The following is a 16,865-nucleotide window of genomic DNA, read 5'->3' on the forward strand; positions in this document are numbered from 1 at the left end:
AGCCCTGCCCTCAACCAGGAATGTCTCTCCATGTTCCTGTGCTCTTTGTAAATTCTACCTTGTCCTGCAAAATGCAGTTGAAATGTTATTTCTGGTATGAAGCCACCCCTGAATGCCTAGAAGGAGTTAATCATGTTTCCCCCTGTGTTCCCACAAGCCTCAGCTTGTACCCCACTGCCACCATTTCCCCTGTCTTGGCCGTGATTTCATGGTGTACACATCCATGGGCCTCTCTAGATTTGATGTCTTTGAGGTAGGGCCTGTGTCTCTGATCTCCCAAAGCCTAGCACGGCGCCAGGCTAGACAGACAACACAAGTCTGTTGAATTAATTGCTTTGATTGCTGATCCTAGGCCTCTAAGAATTATTATTAGTTAAAAGTGACTGGAACGCGGAGAGTCAGGTTCTAATGGCCCCTTCAAACATCAGCCCTCCCTCCTGCAGTCTCATGCCTGGTACTGAGTAGCAGCCACCCTTCACCTCTGTGTGGCTTTCCTCATTCAGCGGCCCCTGCCAGCCAGACCATAACTACCCAGTTCACCACGGTGTACTGGTCACTGGCACAATGCTTGGCACATGCCAGGAGTAAGTAAGTTATAGTTGTTGGTACTACCTGGCCTCGGCCGGATAGACCCAGGGATGAGGCCCGCACAGGCCTGGAAGCAGGCTCAGGAACTTATAGATGGGGATTCCTGGGATCCTGGGTGCCAGAGCATAGTCTAGGAAGGGAGGTATGGACTCCAGTTGGGTAAGTCGCCCAGCCTGCATATTCCTTAGTTCATGGAGGGAAGAATGGCAGGAGGGGGGCCAGAATGCACCCAGGACAGGGACCCTTCATGCCCAAGTCTAAGGAAGGTACCACTCTGACTTTATTTTTTAACTTGGGGGATTTACCCGCTAAGGGATCGAGTAAGAAAGACACCCCCGCCCCCCATAGAGGTTGCTTCTACACTGTCTTGTTCTTGGGGTTGGCAAATGCTTCGGCAGCCCAGGAAGAGCCAGGGCAATGGAACACTTGGACCCTCCGTGGGTGACAGTGAAGTCTGATGTCCCACCACGGCGATCGCTGCAAGGATGCAATGCAACCGGCGATGCCCTCTCAAGGCGGGGCTGGGAATCCTTCTCGGACCAAGTGTGCTTGGGCATGGAGGTCCAGAAGCTTCTATTCCTTAATGTGATTTCTGCCATTAAGCAGGAGTGCTTCAACATTGCCTTGGGCAGACCCAGGAGGGCAGGAGGCCTGAGAGCGGACAGTGATGCTGCACTTTTCTGAGCTGAGCAAAACCAGTGGCTGGCGCTTTAAAGGAAGACGGAGATTTTCTGCACTGAGGCTTTCAAATGGGCTCCTGCAGACAGCTGTGGCCAAGCTTTTGAAATATTTCTAGCCTCTGTTTTCCTGCTGTGCAGTCTTTGGAGAAACAGCTTAGGAGCGATGAGCTGTTTGCTATTCTGGGGCAGTGGATGTGCAGATGAAAGGGCAGATGGGTTGGGGAGGAATAATTCCCCAAGCGCCCATAACATTTTTGATCTTTGGCTCCTGCTGTAAAGTGATTCTGGGAATGCCGGCCAGACAGGACAGCCAAGCTCTGCGGTGCTGGGGCTTCCCGTGAGCTCCATCTGGGCACCTGGGACACAGTCCTCGTCACCCGGGGCACCGAGATGGGAACTCACACAGCTCCTGGAGGCTCCAGAGACCTGTTGGAACTCAGGAGAATCTCAGGCCAAGTGACACTCAGGCCAGAGGACTGGGGAGGTCTTGTGAGATAGGCCCTGTCTAGGTAGCTGATTCAAAGACATAAATATTCCACCAAGAAAGCAAAATTTTGCCTGTGTGTTTTAACCGATGGTCCAGTTCACTCAGGCTCAGGTGAGTCAAGGCTCTTTGACTTGCTGAGCGGAGCACTTAACGGAGAGTCACCTCCTGGCTGGGTGACTGGCCAAATTATTATACATGCCCTCCCTTTCTTAGTTCCCCAACCTGGAAAATGAGAGCATTGGACCATTTGTTCTAGAAGTTACCTTTCAACTCAAAGATTTGAAGTTACCTTTTCAGAAATGTGGAGTCCAACAGGCAGTCTTAAAAATGTCTTCATGTATTCCCCACATTTAACTTGATTTCCATTCCATTTTTCTTCAGATAATGGTATTATTTACTTAGGAGTGGGAATTTGAGCTCTGAAGTCAGAGTAGATCTAAGTTTAGTCCCAGCTTGGTCACAGATAACTGTGTGATCTTGAGTATATGTTGGTTCTCTCTTTGAGCCTCAAGTTCCTTATCTGTAAAATGGGCTATCACCTGCTTCCCCAGTGGTTGGGTGATTTAAGTGAGATACTAGCTGCAGGTGCTGGCTCAGGTATAGTGTTCTCTGCTTCTGTAGAGCAGCACTGCCCCCGGGGTTGGCAAGCCTGGGCGGGCTCGCCGAGGACCCCGCAAGTGGGAGCTGACTGCATTTTCTCTGGGGCTTCCTGGGGCCATTGCTGAGGTGGGCACAGCCTCTCTCCCCACACAGTGCTGTATTTTTCTGGGGGGAAGCCCATGTTCAGCACTGAGTAAAGCACAGGGACGTGGCCTAAAGGCAGGATTTCCTGAAGCAGCGCCACTGTGATCCAGGTGAAGGCCGAGTGTCCGGAAGGTGTGGTCAGAGGCAGAGTAATGGAGTGAAAAGGCGCGTTCAGAACCGGAGGCAGCTGTGCTATAGTGGAAAAGGTGCTGGATTTGGAATCAGAGTGGGTAGGACTGTTTCATTGCACTTTGTGTCCCTAGTTCTATATTATTCAGCTGGGGCTAAACAGATACATGCTTAGTGAAAAGAGGAAGGAAGGATTAAGGACTTGATTCCCTGCTCTGCCACATGAAACCTAGAGTCTCAGTTTCCCCATTTGTCAAATGTGGATGATAATATTTTACTGCAAAGGTTTGTAATGATTCACTGTGACACAGCATTTTAATCTGTAAGATATTATCTGTCGATCATCTGTCTACCTGGGATAATAACAATAACAAAAAAATTAGATCTGACGGTTGCAGAAAATGATAAGAGAAAGCAAACATGGAAACTGAGGCAGACGTCAGCCAAGCTAAAGATCAGATAATCATTGCCTTGAAAGCAAGGCCATTTTTATGACAATTAACCAGCCAGGAAAAGGACTCCCAACTAATGTCTTAATTTAGCATGGATATTGGTTCTGTGGATTTATTTTCTTGCTCTCAGGTTTTTCTTTCTTTCTTGGAAAAGAAGCAAATCATAATAAAATCAACTCAGGAAATTTTTTTTTATTGCATGGGTTTTATCCAGAATATTGAAAGTCTATCCAATGACTCTCATTCTGTATGATAAAGATGTTGAGATTCACACTCATTAGCAACATCCTCCATCAGGAAGGAAATATTCAAGCTTATTTCACACAATGTATGTTCTAAGGCAAGACCTTTAGCAGTTTTTACTCTCCTAAGTGAGACATATGCCGGTCTTATGTCCTTGACAGCACAGTCTACAATTCTTTTTGCTTATCACAACGGTTATTATGTGCCTATCCTGTGCCAGGCGTGGCACTAGGGGCTGAGATTACATCATGAACAAGACACAGGCCTTGCCCTCAAGAAGGTTATAGCCTAGTGAAGGAGACAGGTAAATAGAAAGGCAATTACAATAGTAGTAACTGCTCACATAACTAATTATTTGGTTGATTTTTCAGTAATTGTTGAAAGGAAATTTTGGGGGGTGCTAGCTATGAAACAACTGGAAATGCAGTTAGGCCATTTTCAGAATAGAAGAGGAAGATAAAGTACTACCAAGCTCATATTTTGGGCCCAAGTATTTCACACATATCGTTTTACGTCCCTCTTCCCCAGTTCTTCTGAGAGAGAGCGTCCTCCCATTTTGCAGCAGGGATGACTGAGACACAGAGAAGTTAGGTGCCGTTGTTAAGTTATAATGGTTAAGTGCAGCTACGTCTCGCTCTTTCCGCTGCACCATATTACAATTGAATGATGTGCCCAAATAAATAAAAACAATTTTTCACTCATCCCTTAAATGCCTCAGAGAATTTAAGGTCTAGAATCAGCATGTCTCAGGCGAGGCACTTATGTGTGAGTCCGGGGCAGGGGGCTGGCAGCTTCACTTTACTGTCATTGAGTCAAGAGTCTGACCTTCAAAGCACCAGCCTGTGATGATGTGAATGTGCCGTGTGGGTCTTGGCAGTGGGGAGAAGTGGTCAAGGCTCCATTTGGCTTCAGTGCTGCTGGGTCTAAGTTCTAAGCCTTTATGGTTTATGTGACTGAGCAACTTCCTCATATGTAAAATGGGAGCAATAATACATACATACCTCATAGGATTGCTGTATTAAGTCAGATAGGATCTATAAAGTGCTCAGCAAGCACGAGACCCAGCAATGGCTATTAGCTATTATTATTTTTTAAATCTTTCAGAGATTTCCCAAGATGGAGTTAGATAGCAGAGGATCACTTAGAAAGACTCAACACAGAGTGGACTGAAGCAGTAGACTGGCGAGCTGAGTGACTCACTGTCTATACCACAGCAGGCGGCCTGTGGGTGTGTCTTTTGGCAATTGAAGCCCCTCAGCTATCTCTGGCTTTTCTTAGTTTGCATCTCAAAGTGCCTAGCAGAGTAGCAAGATACTATTAGTAAATGAATGGTTAAGGGTATGTAGCACTAACAAGTCCCTTATTGGAGGAGAAAGCCACATCCCTCTCCAAGATCACAGTTTTGTAAGAGTCCTGTTCCTTTAGCACCTTACAACACTGCCAAGATGCACGTCAAGAAGGTGGTCTGGCCAGATATCCCAGGCAGGGGCTGTCCCTGAGTGTAAAGGGAGTTTGCCACTGTTTCTAGGGTGCAATATACTCTCACCCAACGGAAGCCAAGATCCTGACTCCCAAAGGATCCTTGCAGATGTTAACTTTTGTAATTCCCCTCCTCAGTTCTTGTCTCTCTGGCTCTTCCTGTCCAAGCTGTGCTTGGGCTGTGCAGGAACCGAGCAGGGGCCTCTGTCCACCTCATCAGCGCCCAGACATCTGGGCCGCCCCTGGGGAGCCAATTAATGAAAAACATGCCTCACATGCAAATATGTCCATTGGGCTCTGCATTGGAAGAAAGTAAACAGAGCGGGTTTTATTGTTTTTTGGTAAAAATGAAGTTTTCAATCTTACTCTAATTTTTTTGTCTGCCCTCCACTGACATACAGACTTTATTGTTTGTAGAGGGCAGCATGTTTGAAGGCAAGTTACATTGCTTAGAGTGTTTTTGATTACAAGAAATGGAAAAGTTTCATGTAATACTGGCTTAAGCAATTTGGGAATTTGCTATGTCATGTGACGAGAAGTTCAGAAGTAGGACGGGCTCCAGGGCTGCTGCCGCTGCTTGGTGATGGCATTGCAGATCCCAGTTCTCGAGGCTGCTTAGCTCCACCGCCCTGTGTGTGCTGCCTTTGCCCAGCTCCCCTCATCCAGGGAAGACAATGTTCAGAGGAAGAAAAGCATGGGGTCTTTCTTGTGTCTGTATTTGTAGATCTGAGCAGCTGGCAATCTGCCCCTCACATTTTCTTGGCTAGGATTATGTCCCATGCCCATTCTCAAACCAAGCCCTAGCAAGGGGAATAGAATGGCCATAATTGGCCCAAATGAATCATTTGGGAAAGAATGGGTGTTGGGTTGGGAGGCCATGACCCCTGCCATAGTCGGAGGCACTATTTTAAACTTGTAGTTTCAGGTTGGTGCCTGGCTCATGGCCATGAATGCAATACGCTTTTAGCAAAGTGATGGCATAAAAGATTTAGGTTTTACCTATCAAACTTGTTTAATTCTACTGCTGCTTTGAGGTTCCTGACAGCTTAGTCTAGCTGAGCACAAGCACAGACAAATGGCAAGGCCTCTACACTGTCCCTACACTTGTGATGCTTGTTTGTGCTGTAACACAAAAGCAGGAACTCAAGAGTGGCCCAAAGCCCCACTCTGCGGTTTGGCAGGTCCACCGAGGCTCTTGTCCACATCCCTCCCAGAAGGCAGGATGGGAGATTAGTGCAGAGCTGGCTTCCTCCATCCAGCTCATGCAGAGAGAAAGGAATTCCCCAGAGGTGTTGCTCTGAGCAGGCCTTTCTGGTTTCCGTGGCTTCACTTGCCCATTGATTAGCTGTGAGTTATCAAATGAGGCCTAGACAGTATCACTATAGCCATTTGAATAAGAAAACCAAGTTATTCTAATCATTTCACTTTTTCCTTTGAGGGAGGGAAAGCATTTGGAATGCAAGGCCCATCAAGACCTTTCCTGTTTCTGATGTCTCTATCACAGACTTGGCTGCAAAGGTTAAATGTTTTGGATTACAAAATGTACATTATAGGGGGGTCTTCCTATAAATCAACAAGGCAGGTATGTTAAACACAGAAAAATATCTACAGCTGTTCTCTTACTCATCCTGCTTGTTATTTAACTCAGTCTGGGCCCTAAGGAACATTTTTAGTCGTACTGTCAACAGTTTCAAAACAAAGAAGGAACTGCGACAGGCAAATGAGGAGCCCAGCTGGCCCTCTGTTGAGGCTCCCACTGCATATACTTTAATCCTGACACCTGCAAGCTATTTAATCAGGATTTACAATTGAACATGAAGGATGAGGGGTCCGCAGGGCTGTGTTCTTAGTGTTTGGATTGCAAATGATGGAGAAAAACTTTGTTATCGGATGTTGTAGTTATTTGAAGTTGGGTGCCCTCTAACCCACGGGGAACCCAGCATCATTTATCACTCCTCAGAAAAAAACTCAACTCAGGCAGAAGCTGCCCCTCACAGCCTAACATTCTATTTTTGCTTTCCCTGTATTCTAGAGTAAACAAACTTGGAACTTATGAACAATGAGAAGAATAACTTTCAGAGAGCATATGGCAAGAGAAAGTAGTTTGGAATGAAATCATGAAAGCACGATCTTGATTCAGATGGAAAACAATACGTAGACGAGGTTATTTGCCGACAATCTGGCCAAGGTGTGCAGTATACAGAAGGTTCTCTACTTACAAACCTACCGACTTTTGTGCAAAAGAACAAAGTCTTAAGCCAGAGCAAAAATATGGCAGTTTTGCCCAACACAACAGACAGAATTTACAGCTGTTTGTAAATGAGCAAAATATCCAAATGTTATTTTAAAAAATGCACTAATTTCGGACTTACAAAAATTACCTTAGGAAAAGCCTTAAAAGTTTAGAATGAAAACCTTCTGAAAGTTGAGAAGCTTCTGCAGTGACATGACTGAGAGGAACCCACAGAAATGGCAAATGATTATTACTTATGGAGTCCCCATGGGGCTGTTTTGGGAAAAATGAAGAAGCAGAAACAGAGTCCCTGCCCTCAGGGAGCTTCTAGTCTACCTCAGGGAGGAGAAGATCCCAGTCGAGACAATAAGAAAATGGGTTAGAACAGTGTACAATAAAAAGAATTTCAGAGAAGAGATGATCACTGTCAACTGGAACAGCCAATAAAACTTTCTGAAGAATTCAAGAGTTTGAGTTGAAAATGTAAGTGATTGAGGCAGTGGTTCCCAAAATATTCTGGTACAAAGAGACCCAAATGATATTCACTGGACATTTACATTTAGAATCTATCAATTGAGAAATACTTGATGAAAAACTACTATGAATTCATTTACATTGAAAATATGTTTGCATTTTTCACCATAGCAATGCTTACATGCATTTGGAAAACAGTACAAATAGGTGCCAGATATAGCACTTATCCAGTCAATGTTCAAGAGGTGGCTTCATATGGCTTCATGTTCTTTCCTTGTAAAAGCTCTGCTTTTTCATCCCAGGAGTCTGAAGTTCACTGCTTAGTAAACACTGGCTTAGAATTATATGTTCGTGTGCTTATGAAATTGCCCTAATGGGTGTTAGAGCAATGTTAAGGGCACTGGCCAAAGAGGACTGGGGCTTGGTTATGGCTTTAGTGGCGACATTTCCTTCAACATCTCCACCAGCAATTCAGCACTTCCAGCAACTCCTTTCTTTCCCATCCACTTGTTTCAATATGCTCAGGTTGATGAGTGACATAAATTCAAAGGAGTCTAGAGAGGCAGGGCTAAGAATGATGGAGCAAGTCATTTAACATCTTCTACTGGACCTGGACCAGCTTACAGTGAAAATTCCTTGACTATCAACTTATGTGATTTTAAAGACCACCAGAGAACTAGATTTACTGGTCTCTCTTGGAAACTTCTTATGCAAATGGATAAAGAAAATGTGCTAATTTTTTGAATGTTAAAGTAATGCTTGCTTATTTAGTAGGAATTCAAAATACAGGAAGATTCTGCAACTTTAGAGGCAGTAAACAAAACAAAATACAGGAAGACACAGAAGAAAACTCAGCCAGTATTCTGTTGTGATCATTGTGGCACATATCACTATTTTATAATCTGATATTTTCTCACTTAATGTATTGGGTTTAGTTTCCTTGTCAGTATGTATTTTTCTAAATCCTGATTTTTAATGATTGCATAGTATTTGATCATGTGGCTTTTCCATATATATTAACATTTAACTACCCCCCTTTTTGTTACACATTTAAGTTGCTTCCATCTTTTTAACCTACATAAACAATGCAGTGATAAATACTTTTATACATAAATCTTTATGCTTATCTCTAAGAAAATGCAGCTTTATTTGATCAAATGTCTTGAACTCTATAGTTTGTTCATTTATTTTGGAGACAGTCTTGCTCTGTTGCCCAGGCTAGAGTGCAGTGGCATGATCATAGTTCACTGTAACCTCAAACTCCTGGGCTCAAGAGATCCTCTCACCTCAGCCTCCTGAGTAGCTAGGACTACAGTTGTGCATCACCACACCCAGATACTTTTTTCATTATTATTATTATTATTATTTTGAGACAGAGTCTCACTCTGTTGCCCAGGCTAGAGTGAGTGCCATGGCGTCAGCCTAGCTCACAGCAACCTCAAACTCCTGGGCTTAAGTTATCCTACTGCCTCAGCTTCCCGGATAGCTGGGACTACAGGCATGCACCACCATGCCCGGCTAATTTTTTCTATATATATTTTTAGTTGTCCAGATAATTTATTTCTATTTTTAGTAGAGACGGGGTCTCGCTCAGGCTGGTCTGGAACTCCTGACCTCGAGTGATCCACCTGCCTCGGCCTCCCAGAGTGCTAGTATTACAGGCATGAGCCACCACCTCTGGCCAAATTCTATAGCTCAGTTCTGGATTTTTTCATCTCATTTTGGCTTCCCACCAATTTTAAATTCCATATTTTCCCAGCTTTATTGAGATATAATTTAAAAAACTGTAGATATTCAAGGGGTACATATTGTGATGATTTGATATAAATATATATTGTATAATAATTACCACAATCAAGTTAATTATTCATCACCATAGATATCCATCACCATTCATAGTTACCTTTTGTGCGTGTGTGTGGGTATGTGTGGTGAGGGCACTTAAAATCTGTTATCAAATTACCAGTAAGCAATGTAATTAACTGTAGTTACTGTGCTATATGTTAGGTCCCCAAATGTGTTCATCTTACAAGTGAAAGTCTGTACCCTTTAACTAACATCTCCCCATTTCCTCCACCCCCCAGCTCTTGACAACCACTGTTCTACTCTCTGCTACTATGAGTTTGACTTTTTTAGATTCCAAGTATGAGTGAGATCATACAGTATTTGTCTTTCTGTGTCTGGCTTATTTCACTTGGCATAAATAAAATAAGGCTCATATTGTCACAAATGACAAGTTTTCCTTCTTTTTTATGGCTGAATAATATTCTATTTTCTTTATTCATTCATCTATTGATGGATACTTAGGTTGCCTCTGTACCTTGGCTATTGTAAACAATGCTGTAACGAACATGGAGTGCAGATACCTCTTTGACATACTGATTTCATTTCCTTTTACATATGTAGGAGTGGGATTGCTGGATCATATGGTAGTTCTATTTTTAATTTTTTGAGGACCCCCATACTGTTTTACATCCTCACCAACAGTGTACACGGGTACACTGTCCTGCGTCCCCAAACCCTTGCTAACACTTGTTATCTCTTGTCTTTTGATAATAGTTATCTTAACAGGTACAAGGTATCTCATTGTGGTTTTGATTTGTATTTCCCTGATGATTAGTGACGTTGAGCACCTTTTCCTATACCTGTTGGCCATTTGTATGTCTTCTTTAGAAAAATGTCTATTCAGGTCTTTTACCTGTTTTTAAATTGGGTTATTTGTTTTTTGTTGTTGAGTTTTCTTTTTCTTTTCTTTTCTTTTTATTTTTTGCTATTGAGTCATGTGAGATATACTAGTATGAAAAATTATATGCCAACAAATGGGATAAGCTGTAAGAAATGGATAAATTCCTAGAAGCATACAACCTACCAAGACTGAATCATAAAGAAATACAAAATCTGAACAGGCAAATAAATAATGGGTGAGAGATTGAATCAATAATCAAAAACCTCCTTACAAAGAAAAGCCCAGGATCAGACAGCTTCATGGGTGAATTCTACCAAGCATTTAAAGAAGAATTAATGCCAATTCTTCTCAAACTCTTCCAAAAATTTGAAGCGGAGGATACAGTTCCAAACTCATCTTACAATTATCCTTATACCAAAACCAGATAAGGACACTACAAGGAAAGAAAATTACAGGTCAATATCCCTGATGAGCATAAACACAAAAATCCTCAATAAAATAACTAGCAAACCAAATTCAACAACACATTAAAAGGATCATATACCATGTTCAAGTGGGATGTATCCCTGGGATGCAAGGATGGTTCAATATATGCCAATCACGAAATGTAATACACCACATTAACAGAATGAAGGATAAAAATTACATACATTATCTTAATAGATGCAGAAAAGGCATTCAACAAAATTTAACATCTGTTCATGATAAAACCTCTCCACAAATTAGGTATAGAAGGAATGCTCTTCAACATAATAAAGGCCGTGTATGACAAGCCCACAGCTGACATTATACTCAATGGTGAAAAGCTGAAAGCTTTTTCTCTGAGAACAGGAACAAGGCAAGGATGCACAGTCTTGCCACTTCTATTCAATATAGTACTAAAAGTTCTAGCCAGAGGAGTTAGCAAGAAAAAGAAATAAAAATCATCCAAATTAGAAAGCAAAAAGTTACATTGTCTTTGTTTGCAGATGCCATGATTTTATATATAGAAAACCCTAATGACTTCATCAAAATACTATTAGAACTAATAATCATTCAGTAAAGTTGCAGGATACAAAATCAATAAACAAAAATCAGTTGCACATCTATACACTAACAACAAACTATCTGAAAAATAAATTAAGAAAACAATCCCATTTACAATAGCATCAAAAGGAACAAAATAGTTAGGAATAAATTTAACCAAGAAGGTGAAAGATGAGATTCCAGATACCAGAATCTTTATTGTGTATCTAGGAATTCACGGATGGTTTGCTACTGGGAAATACAGGAATGTAAATTATATGTTAAAAGGTCAAAGCACAAAGGTCACATTATTATCTCAATATATGATCAAAAGATTTAAGAGTCAACATCCTTCCTGTTTAGAATTTTCAATTAACTTGATATAGAATGGTACATAATGCAACCTTAAAATTACACATACACACTTACCCCTTTCTTCTAAACCAATAGCCACGTAACATCATTCTTAATCATGAAACACTATAGGCAGTTTCATTAAATGAAGAAATACGATATGATACTATAACCACTATCTTTATATTATTATAATAATATTACCAAAGATCTAGACAACGCTGTAAGTCTTAAGATATAAAAGAGTAGGTATTTCTATTTGCAAAAATATGATTATTTATCTAGGCCAGGGGCCGGTAGACTATGGCCCAAGTCCAGACAGCTGACTGCTTTTGTAAATAAAGGTTTATGAAAACACAGTCATGCCCTTTGGTTTGTGTATTGTCCGTGGCTACTTTCACACTACAACAGCAGTGTGGAATAGCTGTGACAGAGACCATGTGGCTCATGATGTCTAAAATATTTACTCTCTTGCTCATTATACAAAAAAAAAAAAAAAAAAAAAATTATTGTTTGTCCCTGATCTAGAGTATTGCAAAAAAATCAATTAAGAAACTATTAAGGTGGCCAGATGTAAAATATATCAAAGACAGCTTTATAATATATAAATGATAATAGTATAATTTAAAAAAAACCCATGAAAATAACATAGTTAAGCATACATAAGAAATAGGCAGGCCTACAGCAAGAAAATCACCCAGTTTTTAATGAAGGATAAAAAAGAATATGTAAGTGAATGTAGAACATAAAATGTCTATAAGTGGGGAGACTCAGTGTCATAACAATGACAATTCTTCCCATGTTATGAGTTTAATGCAATTTTAATAGAAAATTACAGAGAGCTCTGTTTCTGTAGGTCTCCCTCCGAGTAGGACCCGGGGCTCCGAGGATTCCTGAGCAAACAGCTTGGTTCCCTTGGGCTTTGGGTGGAGAATGGGAAACTTGTAGGGACTAGGGACAGTTTCTGGGACACAGAGGAAACCCACTAGTCAAAACTAGGTTTTCTTTTCCCAAGCAGTGGGGAGAGAGATCTTGAGAACACTAACATTTACATTAATAAATATTTAAAGAAGAGAACGAATTTCATTTCCCAAGGGCTGCTGCTTTGCAGCGGTGCTTCCTTGCATCCTGGCTGACTCCCGGTCACGGACCCTGCAGCCACTCTTTCAAAGCCTTTCTGGTGTTCATCCACCCTCAGCCACATGCTGAACGGCAACTCAGCGCAGGTGATTGTTGCCCCAGCTGACTGGGAGGATGGACGCCTCCCCCTGTGTCCTCACCTGCTTCACCCTTCCCTCCATTGCCAGGGCTGAAGGCCAATCCCTCCTCTTCTCACCAACCCTCTGACAGGTTCATGTCGTTTAATCCCCCCCTTCCCACTGCCTCCTCGTGCTCAGCCTGCCTCGCTCCCGCTCAGGTTACTTCTCCCCACACTGGAGCCCTCCCCCACCGCCCTCTCACCCCTGTCCTCCCTTTAAATGCTGTTCGAAGGAGTGATCACTGAGGCCCTAATGATCTGACCCTAATCCTCGTCCATCCTTATCTCTATTTCTTACCTCGAAGCTCCAGCCAGACCAGACCGTTTTCAGTCCCTGAACGTGTCAGATCTCTCTTCCTTCCGGGCCTCTGAACCTGCTGTCCCTGCATCCTGCAGTATGGCCTCTCCCTGCTGCCTTGCAGCCTGCGTGGCTGCCGGGCCCACTTCCATGCTTCCTGTCTCACAGCCTGGCAAACCCCCTTTCAAAGCACTTCCTCCAAGAAGCCTTCCTTGATTCCCGGAAACCAAACGGGGCCCCTCTGTGTCCTCTCAGAGTGCCCTGTGCGCCCCGTCTTAGCACTTATCTCACGGCACTAAAACTGCTTGTTCATGTCTCTCTTTTATCTCCCACTGGATTATAAGCTCCTTGAGGGGCAGGGCACACCTTGCCCGCTGCCACAGTTCCCAGATACTGGACTTTACAAACAGTAGGAGCTCAATAAATATCTGCTGAATGCAAAGAGCAGTTTACAACAGCTGCTTCTGCTTTGAACATAAACCCTTGAATCCCTACTGGTTGTTACAGTGCCACACCCACACCCCAAACTCTTCCATCTGCCTTCGTATCAGTCACCTTGCAAAACATTCTTCCACGTAACTTCCTGAGTGTAGCATCTGAGGGTCCCTTCTCCGTGCTGGCCTGTTCAACCTCCCTGAAGCCCACGATACTCTTGTCCAGTTTGCCCTTCCTTATGACTTTTTTTTTTTTTTTTGAGACACAGTCTCACTCTGTTGCCCTGGGCTAGAGTGAGCGCTGTGGCGTCAGCCTAGCTCACAGCAACCTCAAACTCCTGGGTTTAAGCGATCCTTCTGCCTCAGCCTCCCCGGTAGCTGGGACTACAGGCATGCGCCACCATGCCCGGCTAATTTTTTCTATATATATGTTTTAGTTGGCCAGATAATTTCTTTCTATTTTTAGTAGAGACGGGGTCTCGCTCTTGCTCAGGCTGGTCTCGAACTCCTGACCTTGAGCAATCCACCCGCCTGGGCCTCCCAGAGTGCTAGGATTACAGGCGTGAGCCACCGCGCCTGGCCATGATTTTTGATTTTTGGAATATTGTGCTCTCCGGCTTCTCCCCCTCTTCTGTGACTTCTCTTTCTCAGAATCCTTCACCCTCTTCTCTTGCTTCCCCCACCAAATCACCCTGTCATCTTCTCTCCTGCACGTGCTTCTCCTCCTTGGTTCCCTGTTTCTGTGCACAGCATCAATATCCTCTGTGACCTGAATGCTGGAAACCGCAGCGGCACCTTCCACCTCTCTCTCCACTCCTGAGAGCTTCTGATTAGGAGCAGCCACGCCTAGTAAGTTCTGCCTTCCAAATAGCACTACACGCCTCTCGCTCTTGCTCTCACTCAGGCCCTCCTGGCTTGTCACTTGGGCTGTTGATCATCATCACTGTCTCTGACTTGGTCCCACCCTGGCCCTGCTCCAGTGTCTCCCATGTAACCTTTGTTTTGCTCTTCTGATCGTGACACGCCATTGCTCAGCATGCCCACTTGCTGTCTGTTGCCTCTGGAATAAAGCCCAAACTTCTAAGGACGAGGTCAAGGCCTTCCTCAACCTGGCATGGCCAACCTTTCCAGCCTGGTCTGTGCTTACACTGTTTCCTGCCCTTTCTTGCCTACCTACCTCTGTCCTGCCCGGACTGGCCCTCCCTAACACTTCATTTCTTCACTGTAACTGTCACTTCTCCCATGCAGTCTTCCCTGATCTTCTTGCCTGGGTGCTCCCTTTTAGTCAGAATATCCTCATGCTTTGTCACCTTAATGGATAAATCCTGAAATCTCAGGGGCTGAACCTGGTCATCTCTCACTCACATTACAACTGGTGTGAACCAAAAAACTCTTCTTGGTAGCTCTTCTCTGATGGTAACTCGGAGATCCCAGCTGCTTCCATCGATCAGCTCTGCCATCTCAGTGTTATCCACTTCCAGAGGTGCGGAGGAGAGAGGGAAGGGCTGGAAGAATGCACACCCACTCTTCATAGCCTCGAATCAGAAGCAACGAACCCGTCACTTACGTTCACATTCTCATTCGCGACAGCCCAACCATAGGGTCCTGAACAAACTACAGGGGAGGCTGGAAAATGTAGGGAAACACAAGGACATTTGTCAGCACTGCTCTGCCCTGGGATCCTCCAGCAAGGTCACCAACTGTCCTCGTTTGCTTGGGACTCTCTGGGTTTTAGCACTAAAAGTCCTATGTCCCAGGAAAACCATCACTCCTGGGCAAACCGAGCAGGTTGGTCGTCCTACCTGCGGTCCCTGGCCTGTACTTCTGCACAACCATTTCACAGTTGTCTGTTTCCACTGCATCTAGATCTAGATTGCGGACTTGCTGGGAACAGGGACTGGATTTCAGGGATCTTGCTGGGAGCAGGGACTGGATTTCAGGGATCTTTTTCATCCCTTACCAGGTCAAGAAGATTGTGTGTACTACAATGCTAACCATAAATGTGGTAGAGATTTTACCGGTTGTTTTGTTTTTGATTACATGAATACTTAGTGTAAAAAACACAGGTGAGCAGAAAGAGAAAACAATGTAAAAAATTGCCTTAAACACTAGCCCTCCTTAGAAATTACCATTTAGTTTTTGGAGTACACATGCACACACACACACAAGTGCACACAGGCACACACACGTGTGGGTATAAAATATATGTGAATTGTAAAGAAAAACTGGATCATATTTCACAGGCTGTTCTGTAAGTTCTTTTTTTCATTGAACAATATATCTCATAAATGTCTATGGAATTAAATTGAAAATGATATAATTAAATGACTTGCATTTATTGGGCCCAAACTGTAATATACCTGCGAATGCTGGTATGACTAGCAGCTGTATCATGTTCTATAACTTGGCATGCTGACCATTTTGTGTAATTGACTGGTTGTGTTTCCTCTTTTGAAGGAAATGCAAGTAATATAAATTGTTCCAGAACATAGCAAAAGATGGGCAGCTGCCCAGTTCATTACATAACACAAACCTGACCTTGGCACCCATAACGGATCAAGATATCATTAAAAAAAGACAGAAAGAAAAACTACAGGCCAAGCTCACTTAGGAATATTGGTCTTAAGTGAAATGTAGGAAAATAGAATATAAGAAGATATTGAATAAATTAATGATAATACTAATATGAATAATAAAGCATTCTAACATTTACAGAGTTCTTTCTATGTGCCAGTTGCTGGTCCTAGTTCATTATATACACTGTGAGCTACCATTTTACAAAACTGAGGTCCAGAGAGGGTGAGTAACTTGTCTAAGCTTATATTGCTAGTAACTACATACAAAGACCACACAGGGCTTTTATTCCAGCAATGCATGGATAGAGGAACTCTATTAATACAATATAGTACAACAATAAGTTTAGCATGGAAAACAAGATCATCTTGACAGACTAAATAGGCATTCAAGAAAAGGTGATACCTCTTTTAATGAAAATATTACAAAAAACAGGGCTGAGAACCCAGATATAAAACTATCCTCATATTGTCATATAATCTTTGATAAAGCAGACAAAAATATACACTGGGGAAAAGAATCTCTATTCAATAAATGGTGCTGGGAAAATTGGATAACCACATGCAGAAGATTGAAACTGGATCCATACCTCTAACCTCTCACAAAAATCAACTTACAATGGATAACAGACTTAAACCTAAGGCATGAAACCTTAAGAATTCTAGAAGAAAATATTGGGAAAACTCTTAAAGACATTGGCCTAGGCAAAGAATTTATGAAGAAGACCCCCAAAGCAATTTGCATGAT

The sequence above is a fragment of the Lemur catta genome, chromosome 1 (assembly GCF_020740605.2).
Source record: "Lemur catta isolate mLemCat1 chromosome 1, mLemCat1.pri, whole genome shotgun sequence".
NCBI classification, from domain to species: Eukaryota; Metazoa; Chordata; class Mammalia; order Primates; family Lemuridae; genus Lemur; species Lemur catta.